This window comes from Rhinolophus hipposideros, assembly GCF_964194185.1.
Source record: "Rhinolophus hipposideros genome assembly, chromosome: 9".
NCBI lineage: Eukaryota > Metazoa > Chordata > Mammalia > Chiroptera > Rhinolophidae > Rhinolophus > Rhinolophus hipposideros.
The window spans coordinates 71,323,649-71,347,447 of NC_138055.1; the positions used below are offsets into that span (position 1 = coordinate 71,323,649).

The 23,799-nt window shown below is 35.0% G+C and overlaps 1 protein-coding gene across 5 annotated transcripts in view; it reads right to left on the bottom strand.

Moving 5' to 3' along the window:
• OSBPL8 (oxysterol binding protein like 8) overlaps positions 1 to 23,799 on the bottom strand; it is a 152,624-nt gene that overhangs the window by 112,117 nt on the left and 16,708 nt on the right. The window contains exon 2 of one of the 5 annotated variants that reach the window (XM_081060107.1): positions 17,403 to 17,544. The exons of the other annotated variants lie outside the window; for them this stretch is intronic. The gene's annotated coding sequence lies outside the window, so the exon portion shown is untranslated. The remainder of the gene's footprint in view (positions 1 to 17,402; positions 17,545 to 23,799) is intronic. 5 annotated transcript variants of the gene reach the window in all.

Here is a 23,799-nt window from a genome sequence, read left to right on the forward strand (position 1 = left end):
ACACACACCTACATAAACCACAAAAACCCTTGCAAACCTCCTTTTATATTAAATACAAATTAACTATCAGAAGTAGATTATATAAATAAACCTAACTAGGATTAATTAATGCAGAACCTTTTATAAACATTTACAATCGAAGGGCTTTCTTATGCAGTCTATTTTGAACTCAGGTTTACATTTTTTTGAGATTCATCTATTTGGTTTTAGACTCAGTAATAAACAAAACAGATACATAATGCTACAAAAGAATAAAGTAAGAAAGAACAACTAACGCAATCTCAAATTACTACACAGCAGTTTATAATATTTTTTAAAAAAGAATGTGTGGAAAAGGAATAGATTAGAAAGATCATTTCCTAATTTGAAAATAAACTTTGGTTACAGAAAGATTCTATCATATATATAAATTACTGAACATTTTACAGAGTTGGATACAGAGAAAAAGTATTTATGATAGAGACTATAACTCACTTAAAGTAATATAAGTTTCCCTAAAGGTATCAAGCCAACCTACAGAAAGATACTTAAGACCCCTGTTACTATACATTCATAATTCCCCTTTGAAACCTCAAGGGAAGAAAAAAAATCATTCCAAAGTGAAATATATACCTCTATGTGTTTTAAAAGAAATAGCAAAATAGCACAGGGAAATAACAATCAATTCAGTAGCAACCAGACCCCAGCACCATTTGTGGTCGCTAACTATCACTTCTCATTAAAAGACAGCAGGGCTTCTTGGAGAAATGGTACATTCCGGGTCTCAGACAACAAACGTACAAGGTGAGCCTAGAGTATCTTGCATTCCAAAAACTTTCATATCTAAGCAAAAAGTCTATCAAACACTACTGGAGTCATATAAAGAAGACTTAGCCAAAGGTGGGACAACTTTGCAAAGAAAATTTATATCTATAAAACGCACGTTTAAAATCAAAGAGCTCATCATTCATTTCAAAAAACTAGAAAGAAAAGCAAATTAAACCTAAAAAAAAAAGTAAAAGGGAGGAAAGAGCAGAAATAAATGACAAAACAAAAATGCAAGAGAAAATCAACAAAGTCAAAGGTTTGTTCTTTGAAAACAATAAAATAGACAAATGCCAGGTAAGATTAAGCAATGAAAAAAAGACAGCAGAAATAAACAATGACTAATAAAGGAGATATCACAACAAAGCTTCCAAATATTAAAAGTATCCTAAAAGGAAATTATAAATAACTCTATAGCAATAAATTTGAAAATTTACAACAGATTAATTCCTAGAAAAATCCAGCTTATTGAAAGTTCCACAAGAAGAAACAGAAAATCAGAATAGTCCTATTCTATCCATTATAAGAAACTTTCCAATAAAGAAAAGTCTCACTGTGCGTTACTTCACTAGTGAATTTTATCCAAACACTGGGGGTTGGGGAGGGACAGAAATCTTATACAAATTTTTCCAGAAAAGCAAAGATGAAGCAGTATTATCCAATTAGTTTTATAAGGTCAACGTCACCCTGATATAAAACTAGACAAAGACATTTGAAGACAGGAAAATTATGACTCAAGACATGGATCTCAAAATCCTAAACAGAACAATGAAAACCAAATCTAGTGATACGTAAAAAGGATCACCATTAAAATCAAGTTAATTTTACCTGTTCAAAAAAAAAAAATCAATCTATATAGTCACATGTTCATTGTAATAGATGCTGAACAAGAATGATGCAGTTCATACCTACTCATGATAAAAACTCTTACCAGACTATAAAGAGGAAAAAACCTGCCTAATCAAATAAAATGACAAATGTGAAATGTTGAATGTTTTTAAAGGTAGAAAAGGATTTCTTAAATACAAAACACTAGCCATAAGTACAAAAGAACAAAAGTACAAAAACTGATCAACTACATAAAAAGGAACTTCTATTCATCAAAAGACATCAAAAGCCAGTGAATGGAAATGTAATGGCTCGGTGCGATGTCAGAGGGATAGTGGATAGTGGATGGGGTAGGGGGGTCCACACAGGGTGAGGGATATAAATGATAAACATCTAAGTATTACTTTGTCTTGTGCACCTGAAACTAATTTAAAAAAAAAGCCAGTGAAAAGGCAAGCGGTAGTGTACAAGAGAGTTGCCACACACGTGACAGATAAATGGCTCATAATCCGACCAGTATGAAGAATTCCTATAAATCAATAAGACAAACATATGTAACCCAATAGAAAAAATGAGGAAGAGACTTGAACAGATATTCACAAAAGGAGATACTCAAATGGCCAATAAACATATGATATGGAGCTTTAAAACCATAGAGATGCAACTACCCATAAGAATAACTGGAATTAAGAAGATTGACAATACCAAGTATTGGTAAGACATAAAAGAATACAAACTCACACACTGATGTTTGGGAGTAAGTTAGTATAACCTATGGAAAAACAGTTAGGCCTTCCCTTTCCTCTAAGGTTGGAGATACGTAGCCCCAAAGATAACAGCAATTTATACTCTCAGGTACATATATACCAATATTTGAAAAAATGCATTCACAATTACACCAAGTAATATATTCAAAAATATTCATAGCAAAATAATAAACAAAGAAAACAAACAAAAAATATTCACAGCAATATTATGCCTAATAGCCAAAATCTAGAGGGGGCATATTCACCAACACTTAGAAGATATATAACAACTGATAAATTCAAACAATGGAATACAACAAAAGAAAACTACCATTATATGGATTGTTCTCCACAAAACGTTTTACATAACAGTATATATAATATATAATCCAATTTACATAGGGTTAAAAAAATAAGACGAATTAATCAATGGCACAGAAATCCAAATAATGGTTTCTCTTTAAGGAGGATGGATGGGGTAATGATGAGGATGGGACACGGGGTTTCTGAATGCTATCAATGTTCCATTTCTTGACCTGGTCAGTGCCTACACAATTTTAACAATACACTGAACTCTATATTTATTGTATAAATGTATAAATGTGTTATCTTTACAATAAAAAATTAATCATCCTAAGGCAAAAATAATTTAAATAAGAGGTAGGTGGGGAGTAGGAGGTAAAAGCCCTTTTAGAGGTTTTGAACTCTAAATTTCCGATAAAAGCAGTGGCCCACTAAATCTAATACACCATCATATATTATTAGGTTGGTTGGTGCAAAAGTAATTGTGGTTTTTGAAATTATTTTTAACCTTTTAAACCACAATTATTTTTGCACCAACCTAACCGGTGACAGTTTAGCATTCTTACATCACAGTGAGGTGATACCCTAATTCTATCCATCGGATACAAGCAGAACTACTTTTTAAACACAATCACCTTATACCTCAGCTAAATAGCTTGAGGAAAAGAGAACTTGGATCTTCCTCATACTCAATTGTACCACAGAATTGAAAGAATAAGGTGACAACATAAAAGCAGGCAACAGGAAAAAAAATTAAAGCTTAAAGACTAATAAAATAACCATTTTTATGCTCTCTAGAATATATTTCTGGAGAAAATTGTAATTTTAAAATTTCAGGTGAGGTCTTGAAAATGTTTTATGCTGATTACCTAATATAGATGAAATTTTAATTATAAAAATAGTTTAATCAAATATCAATGGCAAATATTAAGCATAAATAGTATCTATTAATACATTCATTTATATTATTCCATCACCTGGTACTTAAATTGTTTTAAGAATGGTAATTAACAGCTCTACAACTGTATATACAGTACAAACAGGTTATAGTTGCTGAGATAGATGACAATGGTAAATTTCAAACATTTGGCTTCAAGAACCTAAGAAATCAAAATGACATACAAAGAGCTTATTAGTTTAATAAAAACGACCAGAAACAAGAATCACAGTTTTCCCTTTCACTGGCCTCCCACACACTGTCCTATAAAACATCTGAGAAAACAACTTGAAACAAAAGGCTACAAGACAAAAAAGAATGAGTCATTTAATTGTTTTGGAAAGTTTTGTTATGAACTTCTTGTCATAAACAGGTATTCCAAATGTTTTTAAATGAATGAATGAACTTGAAAAATGTGTACTAATATCCTATTAGTTCTAAAAAAGGACCAGACAGGAGCAAATGGACTCCATTTCTCCTCTGCGCAGTGCTGTTTCCTCCTCTGTGCACTCCAAGTGCTTCTAGCAGACCTGATCACACTGTATTTCTAAATATTTGTTTATACATCTGCCTCTCCCATTTAGATCCAAAGATCCATGATGACAGTTTACACAAATTAATGAGTGCCTGATACGTGTGCCAAGCATTATGCTACCCTCTGGAGAACCAAAGTACACAAAATACACATGATTCATGACCTTTGCGTGAGGTCATGGGAAGCTTCTCATAGGAAGTGATGTTTTAATGTTTTAAGCTGAGACTTAAAGGATGAGCAGCAATTAGCTAAAGAAGGGAGAGAAACACATCCCAAGCGAGAGAATGCGTGAGCCCTAAGGCAGCAAGCCACTCCTATATTCTTCTGTGTTTCCAGTAGCACTACACATGGCACGACTGTTACGTTAGTGATAATAAGATGATGGGGCAGGAGGTGTGAGTGAATGGAAGGATGGAAGAGAAAAAAATTAAGTCAATGTAAGATCAGCCCTATTTCACCCAACCCTGGGTACTTTGAGTTTGACAATTCACATTTAAACATACTATTTAATTAGACCATTTTAAGAAATAAAAACAAAGAACTGGTGAGGGCCCATTCAGTAGCTGCTTCTCTTAGTCACAATAAGCTAATGTGGAAAAGAAGCAATTACAGTGTGTAAAATTTTGATGTTCCTCTACTCCAGAACAAGAAAGTTCTCAAAAGAATAATGTGTTAAATAGAAAGAGCAAATTATTTTTTTCCATCACTTTACTTACCTGCTATTTTCTTCCTAAAAGTATTTCTTGTACTTTAAGAATCCAACAATGGGGTTCAAATCTGTCTCACACCCACTAAATCAGCACTTAACAGTGTGAATATAATATCCTTAACTGTTCAAAACACACACCTTGGGTTTTCACAGTAGCCAAAACTGAATTCCTAATTATGCAAACCTGTTGTGACTATAAAGGAGTGCGAATAATAAGACAATGTTTCTGCCTACCAAAACGAGTTATTAAAAAGTGGTGCGAGGCAAATGTGGAGAAACTGGAACCACAGTGTACCGTTGATAATGAATGTAAAAGAGTTTGAGCACTGTGAAAAATAGCATGGTGGTTCTTCAAAAAATTAAAAACAGATGACGTGATTCAGCAATCACACTTCTGGGTACATACACAAAAGAACTGAAAGCAGAGTCTTGAACAGATCCTTGTACACCCATGCTCACAGCAACATTATTTACAATAGATAACATGGAGAAATGTTCATTGATAGATGAATGAATAAGCAAAATGTGGTATACAAGTACAGTGGAAATTATTTACCCTTTAAAACAAAGGAAATTCTGACACATGCTACAACACGGATGGACCCTGAGGACATTATGCTAAGTGAAATAAGCAAGTCACAAAAAAAACCACATACTATATGATTTCATTTATATGAGGTACCTAGAGTAGTCAAAATCAAAGAGACAAAGTAGAACGGTGGTTGCCAGGAGCTGAAAGAAGGGGAAATAGAGAGTTTTTGTTTAATGGTATACAATTTCAGTTTTATAGAATAAAAAGAGTTCAGGAGATGAATGGGGGTGATGGTTACACAACAATATGAATGTACTTAACTGCACTGAATTGTACACTTAAAAGTGGATAAGATGATAAGTTTTATGGCATGTGTGTTTTACCACAATTTTTTTTTTTATTTTGGGGAGGAAAAAGCGGTGCGGATTTTTCCTATTGAGAGATCAGATTCAAGACATACAAACTTTTCCTCAACAATGACAAATTTGTCTAGTTCTGTCTACAAATAAATCAATTATGGTGGCACTGTGACCCCTTTCCCTGATGTACCAGTATTCACACTGAATCATTTAAACCTGATGATTTCTTATTTCATTTGTGAGCCAATGATCCTGCCCTTCCTATAACAGGTTATATCTTAAATCTTTCAAGTAAGCTAGATTATAACTTTGCTGCTTCTTAAGGACTGCCCATAAACTAAGTAGTTCTAGAACTCTTAAATTTTTTAAATAGAAAAAAATTACCTACATAAAATCAACTATAACACCTGAAAAATAAAAGTTATATGGTTAAGGTACATGCACATGGTCCTAAGCCAATACTTGATTTACTTGAACTTTAAATTGTCTACTTTAAAATTGGGAAAAAAAATAATTCAGGACCACAACGAAATTGCAGATCAAATAAGACAAATATTTTAGGTCAAATTATGAGGGGGGTATTAAAAATGAAGTATATACTAACGCTTGAAGAAATACCTTTGAGGATGCATAACAAATATAGAAAAATGGCCAAATGTAATAACATTTTAAACGTTTGAAAAAATAAAAATTGTAAGAAAAAAGGCAAAATTGTAAAAGGAAAACTACAAGATTAATAATTCTAATGTACAAAGAACCCCTTAAAGCATATACGATCTTACGACATCATTCATTTACTAAACTAATATTTTTCAGCACATTCTATGTGCCAACCACTATTCTAGCTTAATAAGAATTAGAAATAAGTGATTATCCTTGTTATCATAAGGGGAGTTACTGACCAGAAGAGGGCATGAGAGAGCTGGAAATGTACTATATCTCGAGGAGTAGTGGTGACTTGGATACAACATGTGAACAATTCATTCAGCTGCACATTTATGACTTTAGCCTATGTAAGCTGTACATCAATTTTTTTTGTGAAAGCTCATTCACGTTGCTTTCCATTGTTGCTAACTGGTCTTATATATATTACTTCAATTTTAATTCAAAGAACCTTAAAACAAATTTCTGGCATAGCCAGAGTATTCCATGTCTCACTGTGATCACAGATGCTTTAAATAACACAAAAGGAGAAAAGAGATGCATATATTTAAAAATATTACCGTTAACAGTCAAATACTAAATTAAATCATTGGGTTCTATTCATCAACATACAGCTCAAAAGTATTAACTGAATTTTCCCCAAATGCTCTGTAAGCCACATAATGATGCTGCCAGATATGAACTTAACAATTTTTCTCTGTATCAGTGTTTTTCAGTAGTGACTGGTGTACCAACTTCACAAGTTTTGGCATGTACTACCAGGATATATGTATTTACTTAATTTTTAAAATCGCCTTTATCTTTAATTAGCCTTATCTAATAAATTTCAAGAATTTACTGGTTTGAGTCATAGGTTCTATTTTGTCTAATACACATAATATACAACACTCATCAATAACACTCATCAATATATAACACTCAACAACAAAAATGTTCATCAATATACCAGTAAGTCATCTCACACCACCATACCAAATATTGCGAGACCTAGCCACAAATTATTTCACCCCTTTGATCATCCTTAAGGCATTCACTTTCTATGCTCTGACATAGCAACATGAGAGTATTAGTGAACCTCATTTCAAGTCCACACCTTTACTGAAAACTAACAGTGGACCTTTAGGCAAACTATTTTATGTCTCTGGACCTCAGTTTCCTCTTAAGTAAGATTGTGAAACTAAAATGGCCATTACTGAGATTCCTTACAATTCTAATATTCTACAACGTAACAGCTAGCAGTTCTATCGCTTGTCTAAATATTGCTGACATAATCACTGCAATGCAAATGAATATAGTTGTATAAAGTACCATCTCAACTTCAGGTCCATACTAGAATATGTCTTCAGAATAATACATTAAGGGGAAAAAAAAAAACATGAAGCAACTTATAATATCCACAGCAAATCAATAAAGCACATTATAGTTTTCTAAGTTTATTCAAATTCAGGGTAAAAGCTTTTTACCTTACATAATGAGTACAGTTAGATCCTCAAAAAAAGTCAATTCGAGTAGATGATCAAAGCAATATGTACGTTTTAGATATTTTATTACAACTGAAATACACATACAGACGCACTCCCCTCCAATCTTTTGATGAAAGGCATTTTCACTGACTATCGATCTGCAAATTAAGAGTTGAGCATCTCCTTCCTTGCTTAAACCACAGCTACGATCAATCATCTGAGATCTCCAGTTTAGTTCTTTAAAACGAAGCAAAACTTAAAACCACTTGCAAAGCCATCAACTTAGAAAATCCTCCTAAATGTTTACAATTAGTTTTCCTATCTTTCCTAGTTATCTATCGTGTTTCCCCAAAAATAAGACCTAGCTGGACCATCAGCTCTAATGCGTCTTTTGGAGCAAAAATTAATATAAGACCCGTTATTATATTTATATATTATATTATTATTATATTATATAAAACCAGGTCTTACATTACATTAAAATAAGACCGGGTCTTATATTACTTTTTGCTCCAAAAGACACATTAGAGCTGATGGATTAGAGCTAGGTCTTATTTTCGGGGAAACACAATAGTTACGTTAGCCACACCAAGTCCCAAGGGAGCCATGTGCACAGGCCCAGATGGGTGCCTGTAGAAGCAACAGGAGGCAAAACAGAAGAGCTCTGAGCTTAAGAACCCCATTCGTTTCTGTAATGGGCAGTAAGCAAACCTGTCCTTGGTAGTTCTGCCTTCCAAACCAGTCCCTATACAAACATCCTTGAAAAGATAGTCAGAACAAAGGGCAGTTAGTGTTTTACTTGAAAGATATGCAGAAACACAAGATACCAATAGAGAATTGTCTTACAACAGCCTGCTTATCCAACACCCTGTAACATTTCACCTTATAGTATGTAAGTGTCATTGTTAATAATAGAGCGAATCATCAGTGATTCATAAACCATTCCTAAGAGTATTTTTGCAAATGTCTACTGAGTTGTATAATTAGCAAATTCTTTTTTATCAGCTTTTAAACAATTTGAAAACTCTTTTTGTATAAATCACACTTTGTCAAGTCCAGTCTTAATTATTGAATGACTTCTGCATCAGTTAACCATCACCCAAAAAAATTCAGGAACCAACACAGTGCCATAGGAGCCCCCAGACTCCATTCTCCCACAAAGATAACAATTAGACAGTTATCCATGAAGAAAATAGCTTTGGGAGAGATGTGCAATCCACTTAAGAAACTTCTGCAACACAACGAAAACCAGGAGAACTGCTGCACAAAAAGGGAAAGAAAACAGCTTTACTTTGCCAAAGAGAGAGAGAGACAGAGAGAGAGAGAGAGAGAGCGAGAGAGAGAGAGAGAGAGAGAGAGAGAGAGAGAGAGAGAGAGAGAGAGAGAAGTGCTCAGCACCAAGAAGGAACTGCCTAGCAAAGTTCGCCATGCCGGGAAAGGGAGAGCAGAGTGAGCAACCAGCTTTCCCCAGCCCTTACAGGAACTGCATGAAGGAACTACTTCCATTTCACCGCATGAAGAGAATGGCAAAGCTGAGACATACAGACAAGGCTAGGAACAAGGCAGAAAAGCAAGGGCTACTAAGAGCAGCCACGCAGTGGGAGAAACCAATTCAGGGACCTGCTCTGCAGAGGACCCTATCAACTCTCTACACTGGAAAACACAGCTACCACAAACTACCGATAGATTTCTCCAGCTTTTGCCCCACAGGTATTTGCATTCACTGACAGCAGCTTCCTGAACCCCGCCCCATTCCTTCCCCTCACCTGTCCCCCCCCCCCCCCCGGGGGCCTGGGGACCCACACAGGCAGCCAGTCCAGGCCTCTGCGACTGCACAAGTGCCAGCCTAGACCTCCATACATACAACCTACCACGTCTGCATCATGAAGAAGTACAAAATCTGGACAAATAACAAATAAGAAGCTTGAATCAAATATCAAAAACCTCCAGCAAAGAAAAGCTTAGGACCAGACACTTTCATGAGTGAATTCTACCAAATATTTAAAGAATACCAATTCTTTTCAAGCTTTTTCAAAAAATTAAAGAGAGGGGAACACTCCCAAACTCATTTCCTGGGGCTAGCATTACCCTGATACTAAAAGCACATAAGGATACGTATGCACATCAGAAAAGAAAACTACAGGCCAATATCGTTGATTAATTTAGGTGCAAAAATCCTTAACAAAATATTAGGTTGGTGCAAAAGTAACTGCGGTTTAAAAGGTTAAAAATAACTGCAAAATCTGCAACTACTTTTGCACCAACCTAATACTAGCAAACAAAATTCAATAGCACATTAAAAGAATTATACACCATGATCAAGATTTATCCCTGGGGTGCAAGGGTAGTTCAATATATGCAAACCAATAAATGTGATACACATTAATAGAATGAAAGACAAAAATTATATTGCCATCTCAACAGATACAAAAAATTCATCTGATAGAATTCAACATCCTTTCATGATAAATAAAAAAAAAACCCTCAACGAATTGGCTATAGAAGGTACATATCTTTTTCTCTTTTTAGTTAAAGTTTATTGGGGTGACAATGGTTAGTAAAGTTACATAGGTTTTTGGGTGTACAATTCTGTAATACATCATCTATATAGGACATTGTGTGTTCTCCACCCAGGGTCACTTCTCCTTCCATCACCTAGATTTGATCCCGTTTACCCTCATTTACCACCCCCCTCCCAGAAGTCATATATCTCAACATAAAGGCCATGTATGACAAACCCATAGCTAACACCACACTCAATGGTAAAAGGTTGAAAGCTTTCTCTGCAAAACCAGAAACAAGAAAAGGATGCCCACTCTCACCAAGCCTATTCAACATAGTACTGAAAGTCCTGGACAGAGAAATTAGGCATGAAAAAGAAATAGAAGGCATTCAAATAGGAAAGGAAAGAGTAAAAAACTGTCTCTGTTTGCTGATGACATAATCTTGTATGTAGAAAATCCTAAAAAAATAAATGAAAAAACTATTAGACCTAATAAACAAATCCAGTAAAACTGCAGGATACAAAATCAATATACAAAAATCAGTTGTATTTCTATATATTAACAATGAACTATCTAAAAAGAAATAAAGAAAACAACCCCTTACAACGGCATCAAAAAGAACAAAATACCTAGGAATAAATTTAACCAAGAAAGTGGCAGATCTAGACACTGAAAATAAGACACTAAAGAAAGAAATAGAAGACAACAAAAATAAATGAAAAGATAGCCCATGTTCACAGATGGGAAGAGTTATAATATTATTAAATGCCCATACTATCCAAAGCCATCAATAGATTCAGTTCAACCCCCATCAAAAATCCAAAGGCATTTTTCACAGAAATAGAATATGGAACGACAAAAGACCGCAAACAGCCAAAGCAGTCTTAAGAAAGAAGAACACTGCTGGAGGCATCACACTTTCTATTTTCAAACGACAGTGGTACTTCGGTTTTCCAACATAATCCGTTCCAGAAGACCGTTCGAGTTCTGAAACATTCGAAAACCGAGGCACAGTTTCCCATAGAAAGTTATGCAAAATGGATTAATCCATTCCAAAACTTTAAAATTAACCCATAAAACAGCAACTTAACATGAATTTTACTGTCTAATGATAGTATAGATCCATAAAATGATACACAATGAAAGCAATAAACACAATATACTGTATTGTAAAAGCAAAAACAAATAAACACTATGTAAAAACAGTACTGTAGATGATAAAAATGAAAATATAATTTTTTTCTTACCTGTAATGATGATAGTCATGGTTTGGATGGGGGGCGGTCCCCTTCAATAATCACAATAGGTGACAGTTGTTTAGGTATTCTGTAGCCTTCCTCCATAATCGAATAGGTGAGTGTTGTTCAGGTGTTCTGTAGCCCTCTTCCAGAATCACAATAGGTAACTGTTGTTCAGGTGTTCCGTAGCCCTCTTCCGTAAGTAGGTGACTCCTCTCTTGCCATTCTTTCCCTTGATTTTTTTACACCACTGACACCTGGTTTAGACTCACTGGATCTTTTCTTCACTAAAAATTTTTCTATCAACATTTGCTTTTTCTGATGTTTTAAAATTTGTCTAAAGTGAGACATAGCATCATCATTGAAAGTTTTAGTGGCATAACTTATAGCAGATTTATCAGGGTGATATTTTCCAACAAAAATTTGCACTTCAACCAATTTTGCACACATTTCTTTGATCAGTGCAGTAGAAACACTTTGTCTTCCCTCCTCCTCTGAAGACAATTCCTCAGTGGCCGCCTGATGCTGCTCCGTCAGAATGTGTTGAAGTTCTTCTGTGGTGAGTTCAGTCTTGTGGTCTTCTACTAACTCCTCCACATCATCACTGCTCACTTCCCAGCCCATGGAATTGCCCAGAGACACAGCATCCTCAACAATAGGAGCGTCCTCTTCAACATCCTCAAATACACGTTCAGAGACAGCGTCTGGCCACAATTTCTTCCATGCTGACTTCATTGTTCTGTGAGACACATCCCTCCATGCTTTGTCTATGAGATGTAAGCAATGTAGGATATTGAAATGATTATTCCAGAACTCTCTGAGGGTTAATTCTGTGTCCGAGGTCACCTCAAAGCACCTTTGGAACAGTGGTTTGGTGTAAAGCTTCTTAAAATTAGATATGACCTGCTGGCCCATGGGCTGGATGAGACGAGTCGCATTGGGGGGCAAAAACTTTACATTGATAAAACTGAACTCTTCCATCAATTCGTCCACCACGCCTGGGGGGTGAGCTGGAGCATTCTCCATAACAAGCAGGCACTTCATTGTTTGTCTTGGATGTATTTTCTTACACTTGGCCCGAACACTTCATGAACCCACTCGATAAAAAATTGCCTGGTTACCCAAGCTTTGCTGTTTGCCCTCCACATCACATGCAATTTGCTTCTTATGACATTGTTTTTCTTAAATACCCTGTGGTTCTCAGAACGGTAGACTAGCAAAGGCTTCTACTTAAAATCCCCACTTGCATTCCCACAAAATAAAAGGGTTAGCCTGTCTTTCATGGGCTTGTGTCCTGGCAATGATTTCTCCTCCTTTGTTAGATAGGTCCTCTTTGGCATTTTCTTCCAAAAGAAGCTTGTCTCATCAAAGTTGAAAACTTGGAGAAGAAAACCCTCTGCCTCTACATAATCTTTAAATTCCAAAACAAATTGGTCGGCATCTTCTTTGTTGGCACTGGCAGTTTCACTATATCTCACCACATTGTGTACACCACTTCTCCTCGGAAACTTTTCAAACCACCTTCTACTTGCCTTGAAAATATCACTCTCAGCACTTGTTCCAAGGGTGTTTTTGATGAGGTCAGCATGCAAATGTAAAGCTTTTTCTCAAATTATGTTCTCAGAAATGCTGTCACCGGCCAACTGTTTTTCATTTATCCATAAGAAAAGCAATTTTTCCACTTCTTCAATTGTCTGCGTTCTTTGTCTTGTGTTTTAACACCTCTTGCAACACTGGCTCCTTTAATGGCTTCTTTATTTTTTTAAGATGGTACAAATTGTAGATTTGGCAATACCCCATATCACATACACGGACACCACTTTCATGTTTGGAAATAATTTCCTTCTTCACCTCTATTGTTGTTCTGTTAATGATTCTCTTGGCTTTGCAGCTTTTATCCATTTTTCACAGCGAAGGAGGGATTGGCAGAGGGCTCCTGAGATGACATGAACATAGATTGATTGCACACAGTCACAAAAACAAATTGGTTGCAAGAGTGCTCCTGAAATGAGATGAGCACAGACTGATTGCACACAGTCACCAAAGAGGCCCAAATATCACCTGTGTTGCATGGGTGCTCAGGACTCTACAGCCGACAACTAGGCCTCAGGATCTTCCACTCAGTGGAAGCCACGTGACATGTTCGACTTCCGAGGCATGTTCGAAAACTGAAGCATTTTCTTCCGGGTTTATGGCGTTCATAAACCGAAATGTTCGTCAATGGAGATGTTCGAAAACCGAGGTTCTACTGTATATTACAAAGCTATAGTAATCTAAACAGTATGGTGCAGGCATAAAAACAGACACACAGACCAATGGAACAGAACAGAGCCGAGCAATAAACCCACACATGTATGGTCAACTAGTATTTGGCAAGCGAGTTAAGAATACTCAGTGGGGAAAGAATAGTCTCTTCAATAAATGGTGTTGGGAAAACTGGACACATAAAAAAGAATGAAACTGGACCCCTATCTTACACCATACACAAAAATCAACTCAAAACTAAGGACTTAAATGTAAGATTTGAAACCATAAAATTCCTAGAAAAAAATATGGGGAAAAAAGCTCTTTGACATCAGTCTTGGCAATTTTTGGATGTGACAGCAAAAGCACTAGCCACAAAAGCAAAAAATAAACCAGTGGGATATGTGACAGTAAAAAGTTTCTGCACAGCAAAAGAAACAGTCAACAATATGAAAAGGAAACATGAAAAGGAATAGAAGAAAATATTTGTGAATCATATAACTGGTAAAGGATTAAGATCCAAAACTTATCAGGAACTCATACAACTCGATAGCAAAAAATCAAAACAAAACAGACCTGATTTAAATATAGGCAGAGGACTTGAACAGATATTTTTCCAAAGACATACAAATGGCCAAAAAGAACATGAAAAGGTGCTCAACATCACTAATCATCAGGGAAATGCAAATCAAAACAACAATGAGATATCACCTCACAGCTATTAGAATCAAAAAGACAAGAGATAACAAACGCTGGTGAGGGTGTGGAGAAAAAGGAGCACAGCACTTGTGGACTATTGGTGAGAATGTAAACTGGTACAGCCACTATGGAAAACAGTATGGAGGTTCCTTAAAAAATGAGAAATAGAACTACCTTATGACCCAGCAATTCCACTCCTGGCTACTTATCTAAAGTAATGAAATCACTATCTTGAAGAGATATCTGCACCCCTGTGTTTACTGCAGAATTATTCACAAGAGTCAAGGCATGGAAACTACCTAAATGTCCACCAGCAGATGAATGGGTAAAGAAAATGTGGAATGTATATACAACAGAATATAATTTAAAATATTATTACAAATAGAATTTATAATATACTATTACAAAAATGAAATGATGCCATTTACAACATGTACAGAGCTTGAGGACATTATTCTAAGTGAAATAAGTCAGACATTTACTGTCTGACTTCACTTGTACGTGGAATCGGAAAACATCAAACTCATAGAAACTGACTGTCGAATGATGGTTGCCAGGGGCTGAGAGGTGAGGGAAACGGAGATGACGGTCATGTGGTACAAACTTCTAGGTGTAAGACAAACAAGTTCTGGGGATAATAATGTACAGCACAGTGACTATAGTTAACTATACTGCATTATATACTTCAAAGTTGCTAACAGTAGAGCTTTAATGTCCTAATAACAATAAAATAATAATAATGTGAGGAAGAATGTGTCAACTAACCTTATTGTGGTAAATATTTCAGAACATATGCATTTATAAATCATCACATCATAAACTTTAAATTTACACAATGTTATATGTTAATTATATCTCAATAAATCTGGCGGGGATGCATGTTAGCTTTTATTATTGAAACCTCAGTTTCTTACATAGTACTTGGCACACAGCAAGCACTGAAAAAAAGTTCATTGAATGAATAAAGGAAATAAAGAAAAAATGTCTTAAAAGTGATTATGACTAGATAGTTTAAGTCATTTATTCACTTAAGGGTATGAACAAAAGACGGGAAAAGCGACTGAAGTGTAAAGCAGACCAGTTTTCATGGACATTTAACAAATGCTATATTATAATCATGGCAAACCTATAAAGGCTGGAAAGTTTGGGTTCAGCCAAGAAATAGTTAATACTGTGTTATAAGATTAAAGAAATATTATGTCAGGCTAGAAAACTACACTAGTAGTGGATTTTTATTTTTAACCTGACCATATCCACTGCCCCTTCCTGTGGTAACATGCACCTTGATCTTCCTTTGAGGAGAGCAAAGTTGCTCAAATGTCAGTTCTTTATAAAACTCAGTTTTTCAGCTTTTACCTTAGGAGCTTATTATTCTGGTACATTATTTGAGTTAAGTTAGCCAGAGCTTCCTATTGCTTAAAGTATCCTAAATGGACATAGATTCTATCTCAGCCATTCATTTATAACCAAAACAAGTGGCCTTTGAATATTAAACCAAAATGAAAGCTAACTTCAAAATATTTGTAAATGAATTTACAACAGTGAAATCTATGTCAGACCTAGAACATAAAACACCATATGCTATCATAAGAAAAAGAAAAAAAGATTGTAATATTCACCCATGTGTGTCTAGCTAGATGTTTTAATTCCATTAAGATTTATCATATTAATATAAACATCACACAAGATCAAGTTTTGATCAGAATCATACGGAATAAAAACCATGTTTAATCAGAAATGTGATCTCTACCTCACTTTTAGTTTGGATCTTACTATCCAAGGTGCTTCCTCTGGAGTTCCTGCTTCCTATCTTCTATCAAATGAAGGATTTGTGGTCAACTGCACGCTTAATACCACGTAAGAGAAGAGACATATCTAAAATTATCTATTTGAGCAGCTGACTGGCAGTTGCACTTGTCTCGCTGATCTTATAATCCACTGCAGTCTTTATAAAGCAAATACAGGAACAGAAACAAAGTGATGACCAATCTTTTAAAGCCCTAGACCATAATCAATTTACACTATTAACTTACAAAGGGGAAGCTATTTATCCACCTCTACCTCATCACCTACCTGGTTTCTAAAATTCCAAGTTGTGTCAAGTGCAAAGCTTAGAAATTTCTTTCAAAAAAGAAAGGCAATTTCAGTAGAAAGAAAAAAATGCGTGTACATTTCTACCATAGCTTAGGACTTATTATTCACTAGAACAAGTTAATTAAAATGCATAATGACGACCCATCAATATTTTCAGTATGTGAGAAGTGAAGAAAAGGGATACAAAATAAACAGAAGATAAAACCCCTATCTAGGAAAGCACACAGTTTAATTGGAAGGACCAAAAATACACAGGAAAGAAAACACTGATAAATAAAAAGTAACATATAATTGAATACTTTTACATTTACCTTTTCTTCTATTATTTTTATCCTAAACTATGGTAGTTTAAGAAAAGAAGAAAAATGAAAGCATCTGGGTGCCGTTTTGAAACCAAGAGTGGTATTCACTAATCCAGGATTTTTTACTTCCATTTACACGTAGTCAGAAACTAAATAAATACAATCTGTACCTATTAGTAATATTTTTCTTTAATTCAACATGTTCCCACTAAGCACACACTATAGTTTTGGCAACTGCCATTACAGCTTCTCAAATATTCATGCAATAGACTGCTTTAGGCAAGGCTAGGAGGGTTCTGATAGAGAGGAAGGAGAGGGAAAAATAGGATTTTAACATAGTTGAAAAGTGTTTCCACTTCATTTCCTGTTAAGTTTCAGACTTAGGATTTAGACACTTAGATTCTAGTACACACTTTTGCTATTGCAGCCCCGATTTACTGACCTGCTCAAAAATCATGCAGATGAACCACAGGAACCGAGAGTCGCTTACTACCAATAATAGAGAGGCAAAGAACATCAATTGCTAAGTCCTTCGAGCTGGCTGAAAGTGCTCAGCATCTTCCTTAATACAAACAATATGTGCCCTGGAAAAGACAAAGCCCCTGTTCGTGGCAACATCTTTGAAAGCAGAAATAGAAACAAAAGAAAAACAAAAATCAGCAACACGTACACAGACACAAACAATGAGGGCAAAGAGAAAACTATGCAAAGATTTATCTTCTATTTTCAAAATGATTTTGGGTTGAGGAATTTACACAACTTCCAAAAATCACTATAAAAAGTAAAAGTGTGATATTGGCATATCACATACATATATCAATGAAACAGAATCGGGAGTCCAGAAATGGACCACCATATATATATGGTCAATTAATTTGCAACAAAAGTACCAAGGAAACCCACTTGAAAAGAAAAATATTTTCAATAAAAATGGATATCAAAAGAATAAAAAAACAACTCTTGACTCTTACACTAAACACAAAAATTAACTTGAAATGAATCATAGACCTAAATATAAAAGCCAACACTTATAAAACTTCTAAAATAAAACGAGAGAAAAATCTTCAAAAAATTGGGCTGGGCAAAAATTTCTTAGGAGACTATGAGATTTACCCAAGAGAAATGGGAAATGTCCACTCAAAGACTTGTGCATAAATTTTTCATAACAGATTTATTTGTAATAGCCAAAAACTAGAAGTAAGTCAAATGTCTATCAACAGGTGAATGGATAAATTGTAGTATATTCATTCATACAAAGGAACGATCTTTCCTTTAATTTTGCCAAACAATAGTACATATTCTATAATTTCATTTATATGAAATTCAAGAACAGACAAAAACAGTCTAAAGTGGACAGAAACCAGATCAGTTGTTGCCTGGGGAAGAGTTGGGAGAGTGGGAAAGGAGAAACACTAAGTGGAAAAGGGTACAAGGGATTTTGGAGACTGAAGAAAAAGTTGTATATTTTGATTGTGGTGGTAGTTACCTGGGGTATACATTTGTCAACATGCACCAAATTATATAATTTAAATGGATGCATTTTACTCTATGTAAATTATATCTGAATAAAGTAGTTCTTTTTTAAGTGACATCAGTAGGTTACGTGGTAGAGAGCAAGAAATGAAAGACTACAGAAATAGGGAAAGGCAGAATGACATAATAAAAGCAATGCTCTTAAAACTATGAATAAAGTTCAAATTCTAGCAGAGCTAAAACTAGGATTGTAACAGGGTATTCATTTAATTCCATCTGTGAAATGGGAATAACTCACAGGATAGCTGTGAAAATTAAGTGAGCTAGTTAAACGCTATACCTGGTACATCAGAAACACCACTACGATTAGTTGACTGTATCTATCCATGGTAAGTGTTAAGGTAAAACCAAAAAAATAAGCAACAGTTACATAGAATAAATCACAAAAGAATTTCTAGAGGGAATGATTTTAGATGCCAGTTTTAAAAGAAAAGGAAATGGATGGAAAGGAAGATTACCGCAGGTGGAGGGAATGATAATGTGCAGAAGAATGGAGGCGGAAAGGAGCAAGCAGTGTGTAGGAGATGGCAAAATTAGCAGGCCTGTGGCAGCAAGTCCATATACGGAGTGACAAAAGAACCAGGGTAATCTTCTCATCTGACGCAAATACTCATTTAAATTTTACAGTAGGATCCAAAATAGTAACTTCATCCAGTTGACGCTCTGACACAGGTATATACACTCCACTGTTTAAAGTAGGGACAAAGAAAAGTTCTGTCTTTCTGTAGAAAAAAATATGAATTCTTACAAATCATAAGCTTCCGTCTGTTGGAGATTAGCCATAGTTCTTTCCCCAAATAAAAAAAAAATTATTAAAATATAATTATAGCTAAGCAACATATGGACTTGCTGCGCAGCTGTCACTGCTCTCTCGTAATTACGAAAGCCTTTGTGTTTTCCAGAATCTGAATTCTATAAGTGACTGTTATTCTGGAAAGTAAAATATAATAAATCTCCTCAGAGAACTATTCAGCCACAACAAGAATTATTCATGGCATGCTACTTAAAAGGTATCAGAATGCTAAAATTGTATTTCAGGAGACTTACTGTGACCAAGATCAGGATACCTGAACGTTCATAAGTTTGAAGTGTTTTTACATGTATACAGTTAAATGAGTTTAATAAGAGAATACAGCTTAGCATTTTTATGGCATTCAAACTAACTTAAATCTTCATTAAGATGTTACATATTTGGCAAAATAATTCCTTTCTATATTTTATATATAGAACAGAAAAGTGCCATTTCAGCATCTGTTCTCTGGGAAGAGATAGCCAATGTAGCTAGTAATAACTGAAGCTAATTTAGTTCCCAGAATGAGAGAAATGTAGAGAAATGTAGAATGAGAATGAGATGCACAATGAGAGGCGAACTATTAAGGGGCAATACTACCGACCTTTAAATAGTGTAGCAGCAGTGTAGCTGTGGTGAGGACAACAAAGCCACAGGATTAAATTCTCAAGTCTCTTATGAAGAGAAGATGTTACGTAGTGGCAGTCAGCTAACAAGGTTTTATCTGCTCCGTCTAACATCAGAGCAATATCCAGTCAGAGGTGACTCAGAATAGAACATGTAGAGACTACAGAATGACCTTATCTACGTTTGCTTTCTTGGGCCCGATTGTTACACATTAATGTAATAGCTGAAATATTTATGGACACATAAAAAATTATTGATGTATATCATTTAGAATCATAAATGGTTTTCCATTTAAAAATGTCTTTTCACGATGACAGCATTTTATATTATAAAATACTTTTCAAAGCCTTTCCTATATACATACACTAAAAAGAAGTTTCTATTTTAAGATACATAAATTAGTAAAAAAGTTTTTAATATGATTAACAACATGATATTAGTTAAGACCCACCACTGTTTTTTTTGTTGTTGTTTTATGTTTAAAGGAGATTTTAGAAGACCAGTATTGCTAAAGATTATTTATTGTTTTTAAAATGAAGACTGGAAAACTTTTTATATCAAACACTTTCGGGATGACAAACATGAATGGAGCCCCTATCAGTATAGTTCAAAGGCTTTATCACTATAAATAAACTTTATTTAGCGGTGGGAAATTTGCCCGTGGTACACCTGCATTACTCAGACTAGAGCTTTGAGGATGAGGCTCAAAATGTAAAGGAATAAGAAAGTCTCTTGTTGAGAAGCCCTAAGAGCTACTATTGGATAAGTGGAGGGGGAGGAAAGTGTCCTGAATCTCTTGTTGAGAGCTATTTTGGGCTCTCCACCTCAGAACCATGCCACCCAACAGCCATGGAAAGGAACACACACATATCACTGAAAAGTAAATTTAAATTAAAGCTCTCCCTGGGCAAGCCACTATTGAAATCATTAGTTTTCTCAATTATTCTCCTATATTGTTTTGTGTCTCTGCTTTAATAAAATCTTACTTGGAAAAAAAAAAATAACTACATTTTTAAACAGTTTAAGCAAATAATCAAATGAAAAGAGCAGAGAATTTAAAATATATAAAATGACAAGCAAATACTAGAAAAATAGAAGCTAAAGATTAGGAATAAGAATAAATATTAGTGGGCAAAAAAAATTATGGAAAAAGATGAAAATGACTAAGAACAGATAAAAATGAAAGGAAATCAGCAACGTAAGACACTAAAAACAAGGAAACAAAAACCATCTTTTAATCAATATACCATTAATAATAACATAGCAATGCTAATTCAAAAACTGAATACCTTCACTGAAAGATTCTTCAAACACTGCTTTGCCTTCACAAGTATTTCATGAAAACTTAACTTAGCCAATAATCTCAGGGTGCAAAGCCCAAGAATAGAGACAGCACAGCTCCTGGATTCACTCCAATGGCTCCTGTCCCTAATGCCCTTGCCTTTTCTAAGACACTTATGTGAAGATGACACATTCCTTAAAGAATGCTGAGTGGGCTGTAAGTCCCATTCCTCTTACCTCCCATGAGCAGTCAGTGAGTACAACCAAACATAGACCCATCCATATCCGATACCCCCCAAAAGAAGTGGTGTGAAGTTTTAGTCAAAAAACGTAATCAGCTCTGAGAAAGTTTTTTTTTTTTTTTCCAGTCAGTGAAATCCTAAAAGTAGCAGGTAGGCCTACTGCGTACACTAGTAAATGATAGGAAATTTTTTGTTTGAATCTTGTTTCTAACATGCTTCCTCCTCCTACTATTGTGTTAACCTGGCAAGAACTTATCCCTGTAAGAGTTTGCCAGTGGGTTAAGATAATCACTTTCCAATAAAATTCAAGGAAATGAATGCTCTTTTAAATCCTAGCATTCCCAAATAAATTTCAGAGCTATTAGAAATCTTCACATGAACCATTCACCACCTCTAAATTTTTCAGATAAAGAAACTAAACATGAAGGGGTTAAGCAACGTGCCCAGTATCATGGGGCAAAAAGAGACCAGAACGCAAGTCTCTTAAGTCCCAGCCTAATGTTCTAAGAACTATAAAGTGAAGGGGAGAAATTATTAGCATTCAGCCTTTTAGATTTAAGATGTGTTAACTGGTGAAAAAAAACTGCAAAACAGCATTGCTTTATAATCCCAGTTCTGCTTTTTAAAAAATTATACATACAAATATCTATTTATCTATACATAGATAAAGAAATATCTAGAGTACCAAAGTGCTAATAAGTGGGCTGCTTTGGACATAAAGTGGAATCTAAGAGCAACAGAAAACAATTCTATGAGATTCTATGGCTGTTGAATTATACAGTGAGGAAATGTTGACATAAAAATCACATTTTTTTCTGATGAAATACTGCCGTTTGCAACAACATGGATGATCTTGAGAGTATCATGCTAAGTGAATGAAAAGGACAAGAACCATACAATTTCACTCATATGTGGGATATAAAACAAAGCAACAAACGAACCAATAAGACAAACCCATAGAAACACACAACAGTATGGTAGCTACCAGAGGGGAAGGGAGGTGGGAAGTGGAAGAAGAGTATAAAGGCGGTCAAATACAGTGACAGAAGGAGGCTAGACTGCGTGGTGAGCATGTATGTAATATGCAGATGTTGTAGAACTGTACACCATATGTTATTATACGTTATTAACTTACATGTTATTAACCAATGTTACCCCAATAAATTTAAATAAGTAAAAGAAAAAAGTTACATTTCTCTTATCAAAATTTAGACAAGCAAATATATGTTTCACCTGGAAAAGAAAATGCATCTCAAAATGGCTTAAGTCTCAATCTCCCTCTCTCCCCCCCTCTTCCTGCCTGTGCATGATTGTCTACACACACACACACACACACACACACACACACACACACTGCTCCAGATATTACTATGTAATTGGGATTGACCTTAAAATTACCTTAATTTGTCTTCACGTTAAATGTGGTCTTCCCTGGAGAAGAGCATTAACATTAACATGTTAGAATAATTCTAACAAATTAGGGGAATTTTAAAAAGCAAAAGTCTGAATTATAAAATGCATTTAAAGGCATTTTCCTTTAGATACATAATAGTAATATAAAGTGAATTAATATATTTGTAATGAATAAGAGTATTTATAATTTAAAAATTATTTTTATATAAATGCATATTGCTAACGTGGTTTTAATTATGTTACAAACAGCATTCTTAGTAGACTAAACATCCCCCATCCTCCTTTCCAAAAGTTTAACTATTATTATATACAGCATTCCTTGCAAGATGGTAAAAACAATTCTAAACTTGAATTCAGTCCTCTATGTAAATTATGAATTGCAGAAATCAATAGGTCCAAACAATAAGATTTTATTAGTGTTCTCAATAGATTTTTGTACTGGTTAGTTGCCCCTTAAGGTTATTTATTTTCATTTCTCATAATTTTTGAATATTAAATAGCTATCCAAAGAGTAAGGGATGTTCTCAATGAGTAAATTGTATTTCCTTCACTCTTTCTCTCCCCATTTCCTTCTCAACCTATTCAAAGCTGGTGCCCACCTCTGTAATTCCACTACAAATATTCACACAAAGAAAATTCATTGCCAAATGTAATGCTTACTTTTCCACACTCTTACTCAAAGACTCTCCTGACCTGGTTCCTCTAACCCAGGGATGTCCAAACTTTTTTCAACGGTTTTCAGCAAGGGCCATATGCGGTAAAATACACAAACAGCCGAGCCACTCACTCAAGGTGAAGTACGTATTACCTCACCTGGTTTATTTAAGTAAACTAAACATATTTTTGGAATTTGTTGCGGACCAATTAACAATGGATCACAGGCCGCAGTTGTCCCGGGGCCGCAGTTTGGACACCCATGTGAGTCTAATCAATCCTTTGTGGATGATTTCACT